The sequence below is a fragment of the Lissotriton helveticus genome, chromosome 2_1 (genome assembly GCF_964261635.1).
Source record: "Lissotriton helveticus chromosome 2_1, aLisHel1.1, whole genome shotgun sequence".
NCBI classification, from domain to species: domain Eukaryota; kingdom Metazoa; phylum Chordata; class Amphibia; order Caudata; family Salamandridae; genus Lissotriton; species Lissotriton helveticus.
This window is the reverse complement of record NC_136059.1, coordinates 1209101170-1209114848: the sequence shown is the minus strand read 5'-3', so window position 1 is coordinate 1209114848 and position 13679 is coordinate 1209101170. Positions and strand designations below refer to the sequence as shown.

The following is a 13679-nucleotide window of genomic DNA, read 5'->3' as shown; positions in this document are numbered from 1 at the left end:
TATGATTCAGAGTAGGCAGGGGGATATTCTGTCTCCCGTGGGGACGAGGCCTCGCAGCATACAAGAATAGTAGCTCTCTAAAATAGTGGCCACAACTGGTCCAGTAGTGGCCTGTGTGCCATGTGGCCCAGTGATATTGGGGACTACCCTCAATGCTAATTCCCTGGTGGCTAGCCAATGCAGAAACCATTCTGACTAGTGCCCCATTCGTACACTCTTTCTGCAGAGGCTTCCCAGCATCTACAGGCCTCACCCAGACATAATTGTTGCAGATCAACCCTCTCCTCTGCCAAAAAATGGCTCAGAAGTTCCTACTGGGTGCCCCAGTTATGAGTCTCAAGCTTCAAGATTGAAATCTGCAATTGTGCTATCCGAGTCTGTGTCTCGTGTGCCTGATCCCTAATGCAGGAGCAAACGTTCCTCGCATAGTTGTCTTGCAAGCCTCCCAGAGAGTACCTGGTGAGTACATGGTTCCACGGTTAATGTCAAGGAAAACCAGTCTCCAGGGTTTGAACAAATCATTTGTCAGTCAGTAACCGAACATTTAGGCGCCATGTTTGTCTTTTCCCTCCTTGCTTACCCACCCGACGTTTTTGCTGAGACCACGTGTGAGTCTGCAGTATCGGCGGTATCTGGGCTGCCTGGTTCCCAGCTGCTGATTATCAAACGTGAGCACCCCAGCATGGGCTCCTCTCTCCCGCGACGCCCTTCTGTGGAGCCTGGGCACCGGAGCGCGGAATCGGGAGTTCAGAGACACAGAGCCCGGCTCTGACTGGCGGGCGCAGCTGAGAGCCCGCACGGGTGATTAAAAGTCTGCAGAGTCGGCCCTGTGGGCTACCGGCTGCTGATTGCTGGTTCCGTGAGTGGCGCTCCCCTCCCACTGTGCCGGGGAGTGCGGAGTGGAGCCTCGGGGCGAAGTTGACGGGTGGAGCTCTGTGTGCGAGAGAGCTGAGGCGCCCACAACAGCGATTAAGGGATTAGGGAACAAGAAAGCAGTGAGTACTGAGCGTTGACTCGCCGCCTCGACCAAGGAGCTACAGAATTGCTGCTCATTCGCCGTGGAGCCTCAGGGGGCACCGAAACACGACTGGAGACTGGAATATTATACCCGAGTGGCTCTTGCTGCTGCTGCTCGGATAGGTGAACTCTAGCGGTGAGCACCACGGTAGGAGTGTTACTTCTTTTAGGAATGCTATAACATTTTAAATAAGCATAAATACATTACACCCGAGCAGATTTTGGAGCTACTGGGACAAGTGGCCTGCTGGATAGTGGCGGAGAGCATTAGGGGGGGAGAGTGCTATTTCTTTGGCCTCCTGAGCCCTTTGATTCCCTGAGCCACTGAGCCCTTGAGCCCCTGAGCAGTTGTTCTGAGTGAGAGAGTGGTGGAAAACAGAGGGGGTGTGTATAGCACACAAAAAAAACTAGCTGGAGAGTGTACCATCCAACTGACCAGTTAGTCTGTGTAGAGCTATAAGTGGAATTACCACAAATACCCTAACTACCTCTACTAGGAAATCTTGAGGGACTGATTGAGGGGGAAGCAACATTTTAAAAAAACAGGTAACGATCACGATACAAAAAAAAAAACGAAAAGTGGTCATCAGTACGGAAATATGTGCTCAGGTAAAGAGAGGACGTCAGGACCAATTGCAAGACGTACAAAGAAAATACAGATGCCTAAAGTGTTAAAAAAAAAGTAAAAGCTAACACCGTAGGAACAAATCAGTCACTAATATCTCCGATAGCAAGGATGTTTGAGAAATCGGGAAAAATCCCAGATAAATTTCAATTTCTGAAAGATCCAACTGGAGTTTTGATGACAATACAAATAGATGCAGAAAAAATTAAACTACAAACTCCAATTAAACCTATTAGTAGTGAGGAATCTAGCATGCAAGTCACACAAAGCATTCAACAAGAAGAAGAGTGCAACTCACAAACTAAGACTAATGAACCAAAGGATAATGTATTCCAAATCACAGATCAGGATATATTAAGCGTAACCTCACCCTCTAATGCAAATTATCATGATAATCTAAAAGAAATGGATGTATCAGGTGTACTATTTAATGATATAAATTGCTATACAAGTCATACTGATGCCAATTATACCGATGTTAATCATGCAAACCAAAGCGGTACGAATGAAGAAAAACTTTCATCTAGGTCAATGGTTCCTATAGAAGTAAACGTAGAAATCAAGAAAAGATGTCAGTTAATTACTGAGGAAATAATCCCTAGACAATTGATAAATCAAAATTGCAATGCAGGGAGCATCATTCAGGAAAACGATGATTTTCATTGAACAAATCAGTATAAACAAAATGGGGAGGGATGGTCGAACAAATAAAATAACTGAAGATACTGACTCTAAAATAAATGACATGGCAATGAAGGAATACTCAACTTCTTTTACCAGTAAAGATCAAAATGGAAAGACAACGCAAGATAATCTAATAGGAATAAAAGAACAAGATTTGGGGATGAGCTGGGATATTTTTTACCAAATCTCTACTCTGACGTTAGAAGCGCTAAAATACCAATCCAACAAAATGGACATTCAAATTGATCTCCTCAAAATGATGGCAAATGCAGTCACGGGGATTGACAAAAAACTTGCCTAGCTTAATGGCCTGATAGTTGGAGCTCAAACCGACAGTGAAAAAATTATCACAGACTCCATTTGTATACCTATTATAGACAAGCTAGCAACAATACCGGAGGTCTTGTATACCATAATAGAAAATACCAAAAAGACCATTCAAAAGGAAAAAGATAATGATAATGAAAAAATGAAAGAAGAAATAAAATTTATTAGAAAGACTGATAAGGAATATGACAGTTGTGTTGAAAGTATTGATGGGCTAGAACAAACACCAGCAAGAAAGTCGCAGACAAAACCAAAAATACTAGACGAAAGATTAACATCAATAGACGTACAAACAATGGACCAGGCAAGGGATGAGATAACAAGTATAGATACAGGGGCAGATCAAGAAATTGAAGACCATCATACGCACGGTTTTACCATGACAAAACGTCAAAGGAAAAAATTACGTAAAGCGAGAAAAAAGGCGATACCCCAAAATTGCGTAGTAATACAATCGGATGAAGAGTTGATAACAACTATAGACACTCAAGGATATGAATCACGAAGTGATTTACCAAGAGAAGAAAAAAAGACCTCACCAATAACTAAGAGTGGGAACAATAAATATTTTGCCATGTTTGAAAAAGAACCATCAATGGAAAAAATGAGTGCCCAAAGGAATATAGCTATTAAAACAGCTAAAATAAGCCAAATGGAGAAGGATGAGAACAAAATGGAGGAAGGTAACAATCTGAGAAAAATGAAATTATCGAGTAAAGGGCCCATTATAGAGCAAGGGCCGGTGGTCAAAAAAAGGAAAAGAAATTAGAAGAACCAGCGCAACAAAGGATTAGTCAGCCCACCTCAACTTAAATATAAGTTACTAGAAAAAGAGGAAGAAGAAGATGATATTTGCCCGACCATCTATAGTTCTCAGAGATGGAATGATAGCACTCCTTTAACCCCTTCCATGCTTATGACAGAACGGTTCCGTCATGAGCGACGGTTGAGCTGTGCTCATGACAGAACCGTTCCGTCATCGTTCCATTGGCTCAATGGAACGTTCAGCACAGCGCAGGAATCTGCGCCGCGCTGAAGCGGTTAAAGGTAACTATAAAATCAAGCCAACAACAAAATCAATGTGCTGACAAAAAAATAGAAACATATATGAAATCCAAGGCAAATGAGGAGGACAGAAGGAATACATTAAAAATGGTAGAGACAAAAACACCAGACTGGGATCAACTTGTTATTGAAAATCGGGATAGGGTAAAGCAAATTAATTACAAAGTAAAACAAGCTATGGAAACAGAAAGACATGACGATCAACTACCTAATGAGAAGGCACAACTTATTTTTAAACCAGAATTTGAATCGAGAGGGAGGGAGGCAAGATATATTAAATAGAGGGAATATACTTCGACTATTCAAATCAATCCTGTCGTTAGCTAAAATTGCGAGTGAGGATATCGATTCATCGAATTTATGACTAATAAGGATAGTCTCCAGGTACCAACATTAATTACACTAAATTCAATGGTGATAGCAGAACAAATTATAAACGAATGCAAAACATTCAACGCCTGGGGTATAGTAATTAGTAAGCCAGTTCCAAAGGTCTATCCGACACCACTCATTAGTGAGATAGATCAGGCACAGAAGGTAATCTGAAATAGGCAAATCGGTACCGTAATAAAAAATGCTCGGGGTGGATCTGCTCATAATGTAGGAGCAACATCGCTGCAAAGGAAAATAGAAAAAAAATCAGGAATAAATGAAAAATGGATTACCCTGGCATTACACAGCAATAAGGATCAATGACGGAATATAATCACGTTCCCGGCAAAGAACGAAAATAATCTCGGAAAAATGATGATCTGTTCATGGAACATAAATGGAGTGGGAACTAAGATGTATAACGCCCATATAAATTCTATTCCACATCCATGCCAGATTATCCTATTGCAGGAAACATGGGAAACCAAGCCATTTATATTACAGGGCTATAAAGGCTACTTTGAATACGCAAATAAAACTCAGAAATATGGTCGTCCAAGTGGGGGGCTAGCAACATTTATTTCTAGTACCCTACAGGCTGAACATGAGCAATCGGACTCAATTCGTCCTGACATTCTAATAGTCAAATTGAAATACAAAACAAGTAATCAGAAAACAAAAATCTTAATTTTGAATAATGTATATATACATCCAACACGAAGTAGTAGAGAATCATCGTGTGCAATACTTAACAACTTTTTGCTGGAACAAACGTTGGATGACCCATTAGCAGATTACATGATGATAGGGGATTTTAACCTGAACTTATTAGTATCCTTTATAAGAGACGATATCTCCCAATCACAAGAACATCAATGGTCAATCCCCCACCAGGATTTAGGAATGGGGACAAACCCCTTAAGCAACAAAATCGGTACACAATTTGTCAAGGACATAGAAGCAATGGGTCTACGAATTCTTAATGGTAGATTTGAAACAGATACTCCTCCAGCATATACGTAGATTTCGCATAATGCAAAGACTAGGATTGATTATACAATGGTATCACTTAATATCTTTTGTAATATTTCCTCTTATCAGCTGGAGAAGGTCTCAGACAGTGATCATTGCCAACAGATAATAATTACAAACATCAGGAGTAATACAAACCAACTATACCAAGCTGTGCCGGGGCACCTCGGAACGATAAACTATAAAAAACTTATTTGGACAGTCCAAAATAAGGATGAGATGAATGATCAAGTCCAGAAACTTATAGAGAATTGTTTCAATGATAGAACATTGGAGTCGCCGATAGAACAGTGGGTAAATTTTACTCGGAAGCTGGTTAAACCACAAGCACAAATACGACTAAATAAGAGGAACCAAAACAAGCAAGGAGATGAAATAAAAACATATATTTATCTTCCATTTACAATAACGAAGCTAAAAAGAATGGGTAATAGGCTAAGAAGACAAATTCCAAATTCCACCTATAATGATGAAATATTGAGTAGATAAAAAACTTGAAATCAAAACTTGAAGAAACTAATATGCAGTGAAATAAATCAAGCAAAACAAGTATTCTGGTCAAAACTATTCTATTCAAGCAAACAAGCAAACTCAGGAGAATTCTGGAAAATCATAAATGGTCTAGTGCGACCGAATAAACTGGTGGTATCATCTACTTTAGCAGAGCAAGAATGGGTCACCTTCCTTGAAAAACATCTAAATCGAAAAGGGAAAATAATAACAAAGGATGAAACACAGTTTACAAATAAACTGGGGTATGAGATAGCAGAACAAATTGATATATCAAAAGCCCAACTATCAAAATTAATTAGGAAGCAAAAAGATGGGGCACCAGGACCAAATGGATTTCCGTTTGCCCTCTATAAAGAAAATCCTGAGCTATGGTCAGGATATCTTGTAAAAGTATTTAAAGAAATAATACAGACAGGTGTTATACCCGAATCATGGCGAGGGTCTTTATTTCGCCAATCTTTAAAAAAGGAAACTGGGCGCTTCCTGAAAATAATAGGCTTATCACTCTACAAGACTCAGATGCTAAGCTGTTTGCAGGGATTTTGCTTACCAACTTAAATGAATGGGCAATAGAAAATAAGGTACTGCCACCGAACCAGACTGGCTTTATTAAAGAACTGGAAACAACAACAAATATCTTAGCATTATCTCCACTAATCGATAAGTCAATCAGAGCCAAACAGCCGCTGTATTTATGTTTTATAGATTTTAAATCTGCCTTTGATTGCGTCCAAAGAAACCTACTATGGAAGAAGCTCCAGCAAAAGAACATTCCAACTGAATTATTAAAACTGATTCAATTTCTCTACAGTAAAACCTGGGTCAGAGTGAGGATGGGGGATGGCCAAACATTATCAAAAGAAATCCCAACAACTGAAGGTCTTAAGCAGGGATGCGTATTGGCCCCCCTACTTTTTAAATTTGTTCCGGGCAGATTTAACAGTGTTCCTGGACGAAATAAATGCACATCCGCCGAAATTAGCTTACAAACAAATTTCGAATCTATTATATGCAGATGATGCCATCCTTTTAAGCAAAACTAAAGTGGGATTACAGCGTTTAATTAATCGAACAACCATATACGCAAAGGAATATGGAATGGTGATAAATGAAGCCAAATCTAAAATCATGGTGGTCACTAAGAATATAAATTTAAGATATAAAAGCAAATGGTATATGCAGAACACCCAACTAGAACAAGTCGAAGTATATAGGTATTTGGGTGTATTATTCGACGAAAAGGGAAATTATCATCCACAAAAAATGGATATACAAAGGGAGGCAAATGCTTTGACGGCAGCATTCAGGATCCTACAGAAATACCTTGGTAACCTCACATATCGTCCCCTCTTAAAGATTATAGCGGCAACATTTCTTCCGACTATCACATATGGCAGCGAGGCATTGATTGGGAAAGATTCGGAAATAATAACGCTCTAACCAAAACATTTAAATCTCTTTTCTACCTCCCAAACAATGCCTCACCTGCACAAATTCGACTAGAATTTGGACTAAATAACCAATACTATGCAAGAAAGGGTCAATTCATCAAAACATGGAATCGGATAAAAAATGACCATGATAATCAGTTGTCACAGTTACTATGGCAAGAAATAAATAACAATGTAAAGTCACCTGCATGGAATTACCTTAAAAAAGCGATATAATAGTTTGCTGTAATGCCAATCTGGAACAACACAATAAATAAGGCATCATTAAAAAAAATAATCAACCGAACAACAAATCAACTGCCGCTTGTAAATGATAAAGATATGCTGGCCAAAAGAAAACATGCATGGTTAATAATAAATTGATATACAAAAAAGAAGGTACAAGAATACTTGGAAATACTGGTTAAAGCAAGATTTGGAATACTCCCAGGACTTAGTCATCTTCTCCCGTGGAAAAAGATGGAGAGTTGCAGACTGTGTAAGAATGCAGAGGAGAATATTGTTCACTTGCTATGTATTTGTCCCGGACTTCAGATCGAAAGAAACACTTTACTTAAACTACCTTTTAATATACGAGGAATAAGGACCTGTAGGCACGCACTGATAAGGTGTCTGCACTCTAACGATATACGTATGAACGCTGCCTTCGTAAGGTTTTTATTGATAGCTAAAGCAAAATTGGGGGATTAAGTTAGAAAATTAAGAGGCTTAATGAGTTAATGAATTTTATGGTAATTGTTTTAACGGTTTTATCACTATAGTATATGTTTTATTGGTAATATTGTAAGATTTTAAATAATCAAACAATAAAGAATTTATTATTACCCACCCGAAGCGAGACTGGGCGTGGTCTAGTATTTCACTAACGAGTTTGGGGTTCCCAGTGTGCAGAGGAGATTGGCAGCCTACAATAGAAAAAGATCTATATGGGAGAGGGAGCCGTGGGCTCACACAGGTGTATGTGTGTTCTCATGCTGTGGGATTCCAGACACGCCAAGTGTCACAGAGGCCCAGACGCCCAGACACCTACTCTCCCTAGGCTCAGTGTCGGGGCTCCTAAGAGAGTCCAAGGGACCCAGGATATCATAGCTTGCCGGGGGAGAGACGGCAAAGTAATAGCAATCTAGAGTTGGTAATCTGTGGGCGGACATATACGCTTAGGAGATTATACAGGCTGCCCTGTATTGAGCCCTCCACCAGCACGAACCTGCTGAAAGCGTCACAGGTTACACGGGAGACCGCCATCAGCAGAGGGTTGTGGAGGAGAATCACCACTTCCCTAAAACCGCAGTGGAAACCTGTTTGATGGACTCTGGATTGCCCACATCTGACCAGAAGGGACCAATTAGTCACCTTGAGGAGTGTTTCCTGTAGCAATACAACGTGAGAGTTGTGCCTATAGAGGAACTGCATGTTTGCCTCCTCTTAATGTGGTTCACATTCCATGTCATAGCCATGAATGCCATCATGGTGAGTCATGTGGGGCCCTGGATCGGGGCAATTAAGTGCTTTGTGGGTGTCCTTTGGGAAACTGATCAGAGTTGCCATCCTGGACCTCCCATCCCCAAAAACTAATGAAGGATAAGATGGTGCTGCCATGCTTTGATATAGTAGAGTGAGTGAAAGCCACAAACTCACTCTTTGTTATTGAGTCGTTAATTGTCGGCGTCTGCCTGGGCCGGGGTGCTCTCTGCAGCATCCTTCTCCATTGCAGGTGAGCCTCTCGTTCCTTCATTATCCCAGTTTGAGGTTGCTAAGACATCCCAGCAGTAGTGGCGGCCCCTATGGGAGCTCTTCCTCCGTCGAGAGCGACTGCGCTCAGCGTCCATGACCCCTGGAGTTCAGGGGTCCGGATGATCCCAGAAAGATGGTCGGGGTTTGGTCGCTTGGAACATTGTTGTGTTAGCCGTTTGCAGGCCTCCACTGGGATAGGATATTGAAGATGTGGGACTTGCCCTCGAGGATGACCCGTAGACGTGCCAGGAAGAGAATTTTATACTGTAACGCCATGGTTCAGAGCTTTTGTTTAACTTAATCATATCATTTTCATTGATCCTGGACCAGTTTATTATAATATTAACAATAATAATAATAATAAATTGAATTTGTAAAGCACCTGGTTACACCATACTGGTGTGACCCCGCACTATAGAAGCCAACGTGAAGCCGAGGCACCTCTGCTGCTGTTGCTTTCATCAGCCCTAAAACCTAGTCCCTCCCTACTCTTTGGGGAACAGGTGAGTTTTCAGCTCTTTGCGGAATGCCAGCTCTGACGTCTCTAGCCGGAGATTCAGAGGGAGTCTGTTCCATTGTTGGGCTACCAAAACACGAAAGGGAACACCATCATATTGGTACATGAGTTTTCCTCTGATTCTCGCCTCTCACAAAATCATGTCCCTGTCTCAGTAATTTAGGATCTTGGCTATCATGGGTCAGGGCCCGAGGAGGTGGGGGGTGAGGGGGTGCTTTGTGTTTGGGACCTATTGGTTTGTTCATTGATGAAGCATGTTGACAATCGGGTCGGGTCAATCCAAGACGTAATCCATTGTTCCAGACCATTTCAGGAGTTGACCCTTTTACCTCTTTAGGAAATCCAATGAGGCAGAGGTTGCTTCTGCAGCTTCTGTTTTAAGCAGCTTCTGCTTTAGTGATAAGGGCCTTGGAGGTCGATGTCAGGTGGGACACCTCAGTCTCGAGCTCACGGACTGCGTCCTCCATTCTGAGATGTGTCCCTCTGCTTCGTAGACCCTCACAGTAGTATTACAGAGATCGTGCCGCAAAAATTCAGTGTCCACTCGTACCTCCCCTATCTTAGATTAGAGGGCCATATGTGAGTCCTGGATTACTTGGAGGATTGCCGTTGTGTCCTCTCCACCCTGGACCTGGGCAGTTATAATGCCCCTGGGGAGTTGTAATGCCACAGGCAGTTATATATTGCGAGATCATGTGTTGACCATTGACTCCATGTTACTCCAGTTGTGAGCACGGTTTCATCTTATGTCTGTCTAACCCTGCTTTTCAGATGAGAACGCAAGCAGGCCCAGGTTACTTGTGCACAGATAGAATAGTTTACATTCCTCACTTCACTTAGTGAGAGAGGTAAGCTGCTAGAACAGACAGCTTTGCGCCTCTCCAGTAGTCTTCGGTGCTGTTCCTCACCCACATGCGGCCTTTATGGCTGCCATGGTGTTCAGGGAGCACCCGCCCTTTTCCTCTGTCTGATGGGCCTCACTGGCAGTGCTGCACAAAGGAGTTACGCTGTGAGCTGTTTCTTGGACTCCAGGCTGCTGTTTCCTTCACGTCTGTTAATGCCTGGGGGAGAGGGGGAGGCGCGCCTCTTTCTAAGGGCTGGGCTACGGCAGTCTATTTATTGCCCCATTGGCAGAATTTTTTGCTGGGCAACAGACCGGCCCTCGGTGGCCACCCTGAGTCACCCAGGTATCCGTGCCACTAACCCCAACAGCTATACCTAGCCGATATGGCTTGTCTGGACCCTACGGGGCTCAGTACGTCCAGGGGCAGTCTCTTAGGGGAAAACTGCTTACCAGGACCATCGGCGGAAGGTGTGGGCCGGGAGCTGAACGGTATTCCTAGTTTTCTGTCCTCAAGACAGCACTTTATGCCATTCAAATGAATGACTTTTCAACCATTCCTAGTAATACTTGGGGAATTTAAAACTTTCCCCAAAATATTCCAGGACTGGAGTTGGAATAGTAGTTAAGCTCGTGGAATATTTAGGGGAAAGTTGCTCTTACCCCCAAAGATTCTAGGACTGGAGTTAAAATAGTAATTTTGACCTTACACTGTCATCCATGCCACTGCTTCCTTGAGGGTAACTGAACCATTTCCCTTTCGATGGTGCACCTTTAATGTATTGTGTACATGATTATATGTTGAAATATGCATTATTCTTTATAGGTTGTACTTTCTTCCACTGTCCTGAAGAGGCTCTCAATCATAAAAGGCTGAAACGCTTCAACACCACCATCTGGAGGAGACTCCTTTTTTCAGTTTGTAAATCTCTTTAAAGATAATTCTGTGGACACACACTAGGAAACCGAGGACAAATTTGTCCTCCATGGGTGTTCCCATTATAGTCTACCTTCTATGTGGACGGTGCAATAATTAAGAAGCACAGCCATTGTATGTACAAACAACTGGAAGACTGATGAAAGTTTCTAGTTGTAAATTGTAAAGTCAGAATTTGTACAGCCCAGTTTAATTTTTTGTTGTGTTTGTTCATTTTATGTAATTTACATATAATTGTATGTTAGAAGTGTGTTAATATGTACACCTGTGTTACCTGTACCCGGAGTGAGAATTGCTATGCGTGTTATGAAATCAGAACATATAATGATTTGTATAATCAAGTACGTCACCAGTGACTAATTTACATTTTCACGGTGGAAAGTGCTTCTGTAATAATTAATCTCCATAAAATACAATTTTCTCTAGTTTAGTAAGCAATCACATGGGCCAGGTTTTAATCACAGTACCATTAAAAGCAACCTACTAGACATTTTGTCAATCAGTACTGGGTCATCTTTATCAGCTAGCATGTACAAATTAATGCCACTCAACTTAAGTAGAAAACATTTTAAACGTTTTTAGTAACAGGGAGATCTGAGACAAATATATTGAAAAGACGATGTGCCTGAGTGGTACTAAACCTGGCAATATTTGGCAGCCACCGGCAACCCCAGAACACGGCCTAATCCCTGCTGATGAGGGGTAAATACCCCGAAACACGTGTCCAGGGATGGCGAAGACAGCGAACATAGCAGAGAATTGAAAGAAGATGCATCGCGGAACACAAACTACACTAACCACAGTCCTTAGGGGCGATCCCGCTGGTGTGTGAGTAGTGTGCGACCCCACCCCCATTTGTAATGTTAACGCTCCCTTGAGCAGTTGGCTGACGAGCCTGGGACCCCGCACCTGCGCGCCTGAGTGGTACTAAACCTGGCAATATTTGGCAGCCACCGGCAACCCCAGAACACGGCCTAATCCCTGCTGATGAGGGGTAAATACCCTGAAACACGTGTCCAGGGATGGCGAAGATAGCAGAGAATTGAAAGAAGATGCATCGCGGAACACAAACTACACTAACCACAGTCCTTAGGGGCGATCCCACTGGTGTGTGAGTAGTGTGCGACCCCACCCCCATTTGTAATGTTAAAGCTCCCTTGAGCAGTTGGCTGACGAGCCTGGGACCCCGCACCTGCGCGCCTGAGTGGTACTAAACCTGGCAATATTTGGCAGCCACCGGCAACCCCAGAACACGGCCTAATCCCTGCTGATGAGGGGTAAATACCCCGAAACACGTGTCCAGGGATGGCGAAGACAGCGAAGATAGCAGAGAATTGAAAGAAGATGCATCGCGGAACACAAACTACACTAACCACAGTCCTTCGGGGCGATCCCGCTGGTGTGTGAGTAGTGTGCGACCCCACCCCCATTTGTAATGTTAAAGCTCCCTTGAGCAGTTGGCTGACGAGCCTGGGACCCCGCACCTGCGCGCCTGAGTGGTACTAAACCTGGCAATATTTGGCAGCCACCGGCAACCCCAGAACACGGCCTAATCCCTGCTGATGAGGGGTAAATACCCCGAAACACATGTCCAGGGATGGCGAAGACAGCGAAGATAGCAGAGAATTGAAAGAAGATGCATCGCGGAACACAAACTACACTAACCACAGTCCTTCGGGGCGATCCCGCTGGTGTGTGAGTAGTGTGCGACCCCACTCCCATTTGTAACGATGTGCTCAGCCTTACTAGGAGCAATCATGTACAATAAGGCCCCATTTCTGCCTAACTGTTCCCTAATACACTTATTTTCATAAAGGACTCTAAGCACCCAATCGAATTTATAGTTGCATCTAATACAACCAGTTTGTTTCACACCCACCTCCCTCAATCCCTTTGAAAGTGAAGATATAGTCCTTGAAGCAACACAAGATTTTATTATTCCTATTTGCTAAGGTCTTGTAGGCAAGTGCTGATAATGCTAGGATATCAGTTTTGTTAGCACCTAATCTAAAAGCCATCCAAGTTCAATTTAATGTGTACTTACAGGTCCTTGCGATTGATGAAGTATACAACAAAGATCTTCACTTCCACATAAAGGAGTGCGTTTAACAAGGAAACCTTTTTTATATCTTTCCTAGTCACTTTTTCTGTAAAGATCTGCCCATTTTGGGGCTGTATTTAAATGTTAAGTTCAGAAATTTTCAAAAACAAATCTAATTTTCTAAACTGGTGATAGTGACCTCACTTTTCTTAGGCTAATTTGAGGCTGTTGTAGTAAACAATTCGGACATCGCTGTATTATTTTGAAATTACATTTGTAATGCGAATTTGGTGATCCCATTTTAATCTTGAAGTATAATATTGTGTGACATAATATTTCATTAACATGTCTCCCTTTCATACATACAGATGGCAAGTAATTTCCATGCTCCTACAAGGATACAACGTGGTCGCTCACTATCACATCACTGTTCATAGAAATGCTGCACCAGATGACATGAACTCTGGGAATTGCGCATACGTTGTTAAATGTTTAGTGATGTGAAAGATATGGCCATCCTGTA

The 13679-nt window shown here is 42.3% G+C and overlaps 1 protein-coding gene across 1 annotated transcript in view; it reads left to right on the top strand.

The window, feature by feature from the left end:
• Window positions 1–13679, top strand: part of FAM241A (family with sequence similarity 241 member A) — a 133318-nt gene that overhangs the window by 77066 nt on the left and 42573 nt on the right. The gene's annotated exons all lie outside the window — the stretch shown is intronic.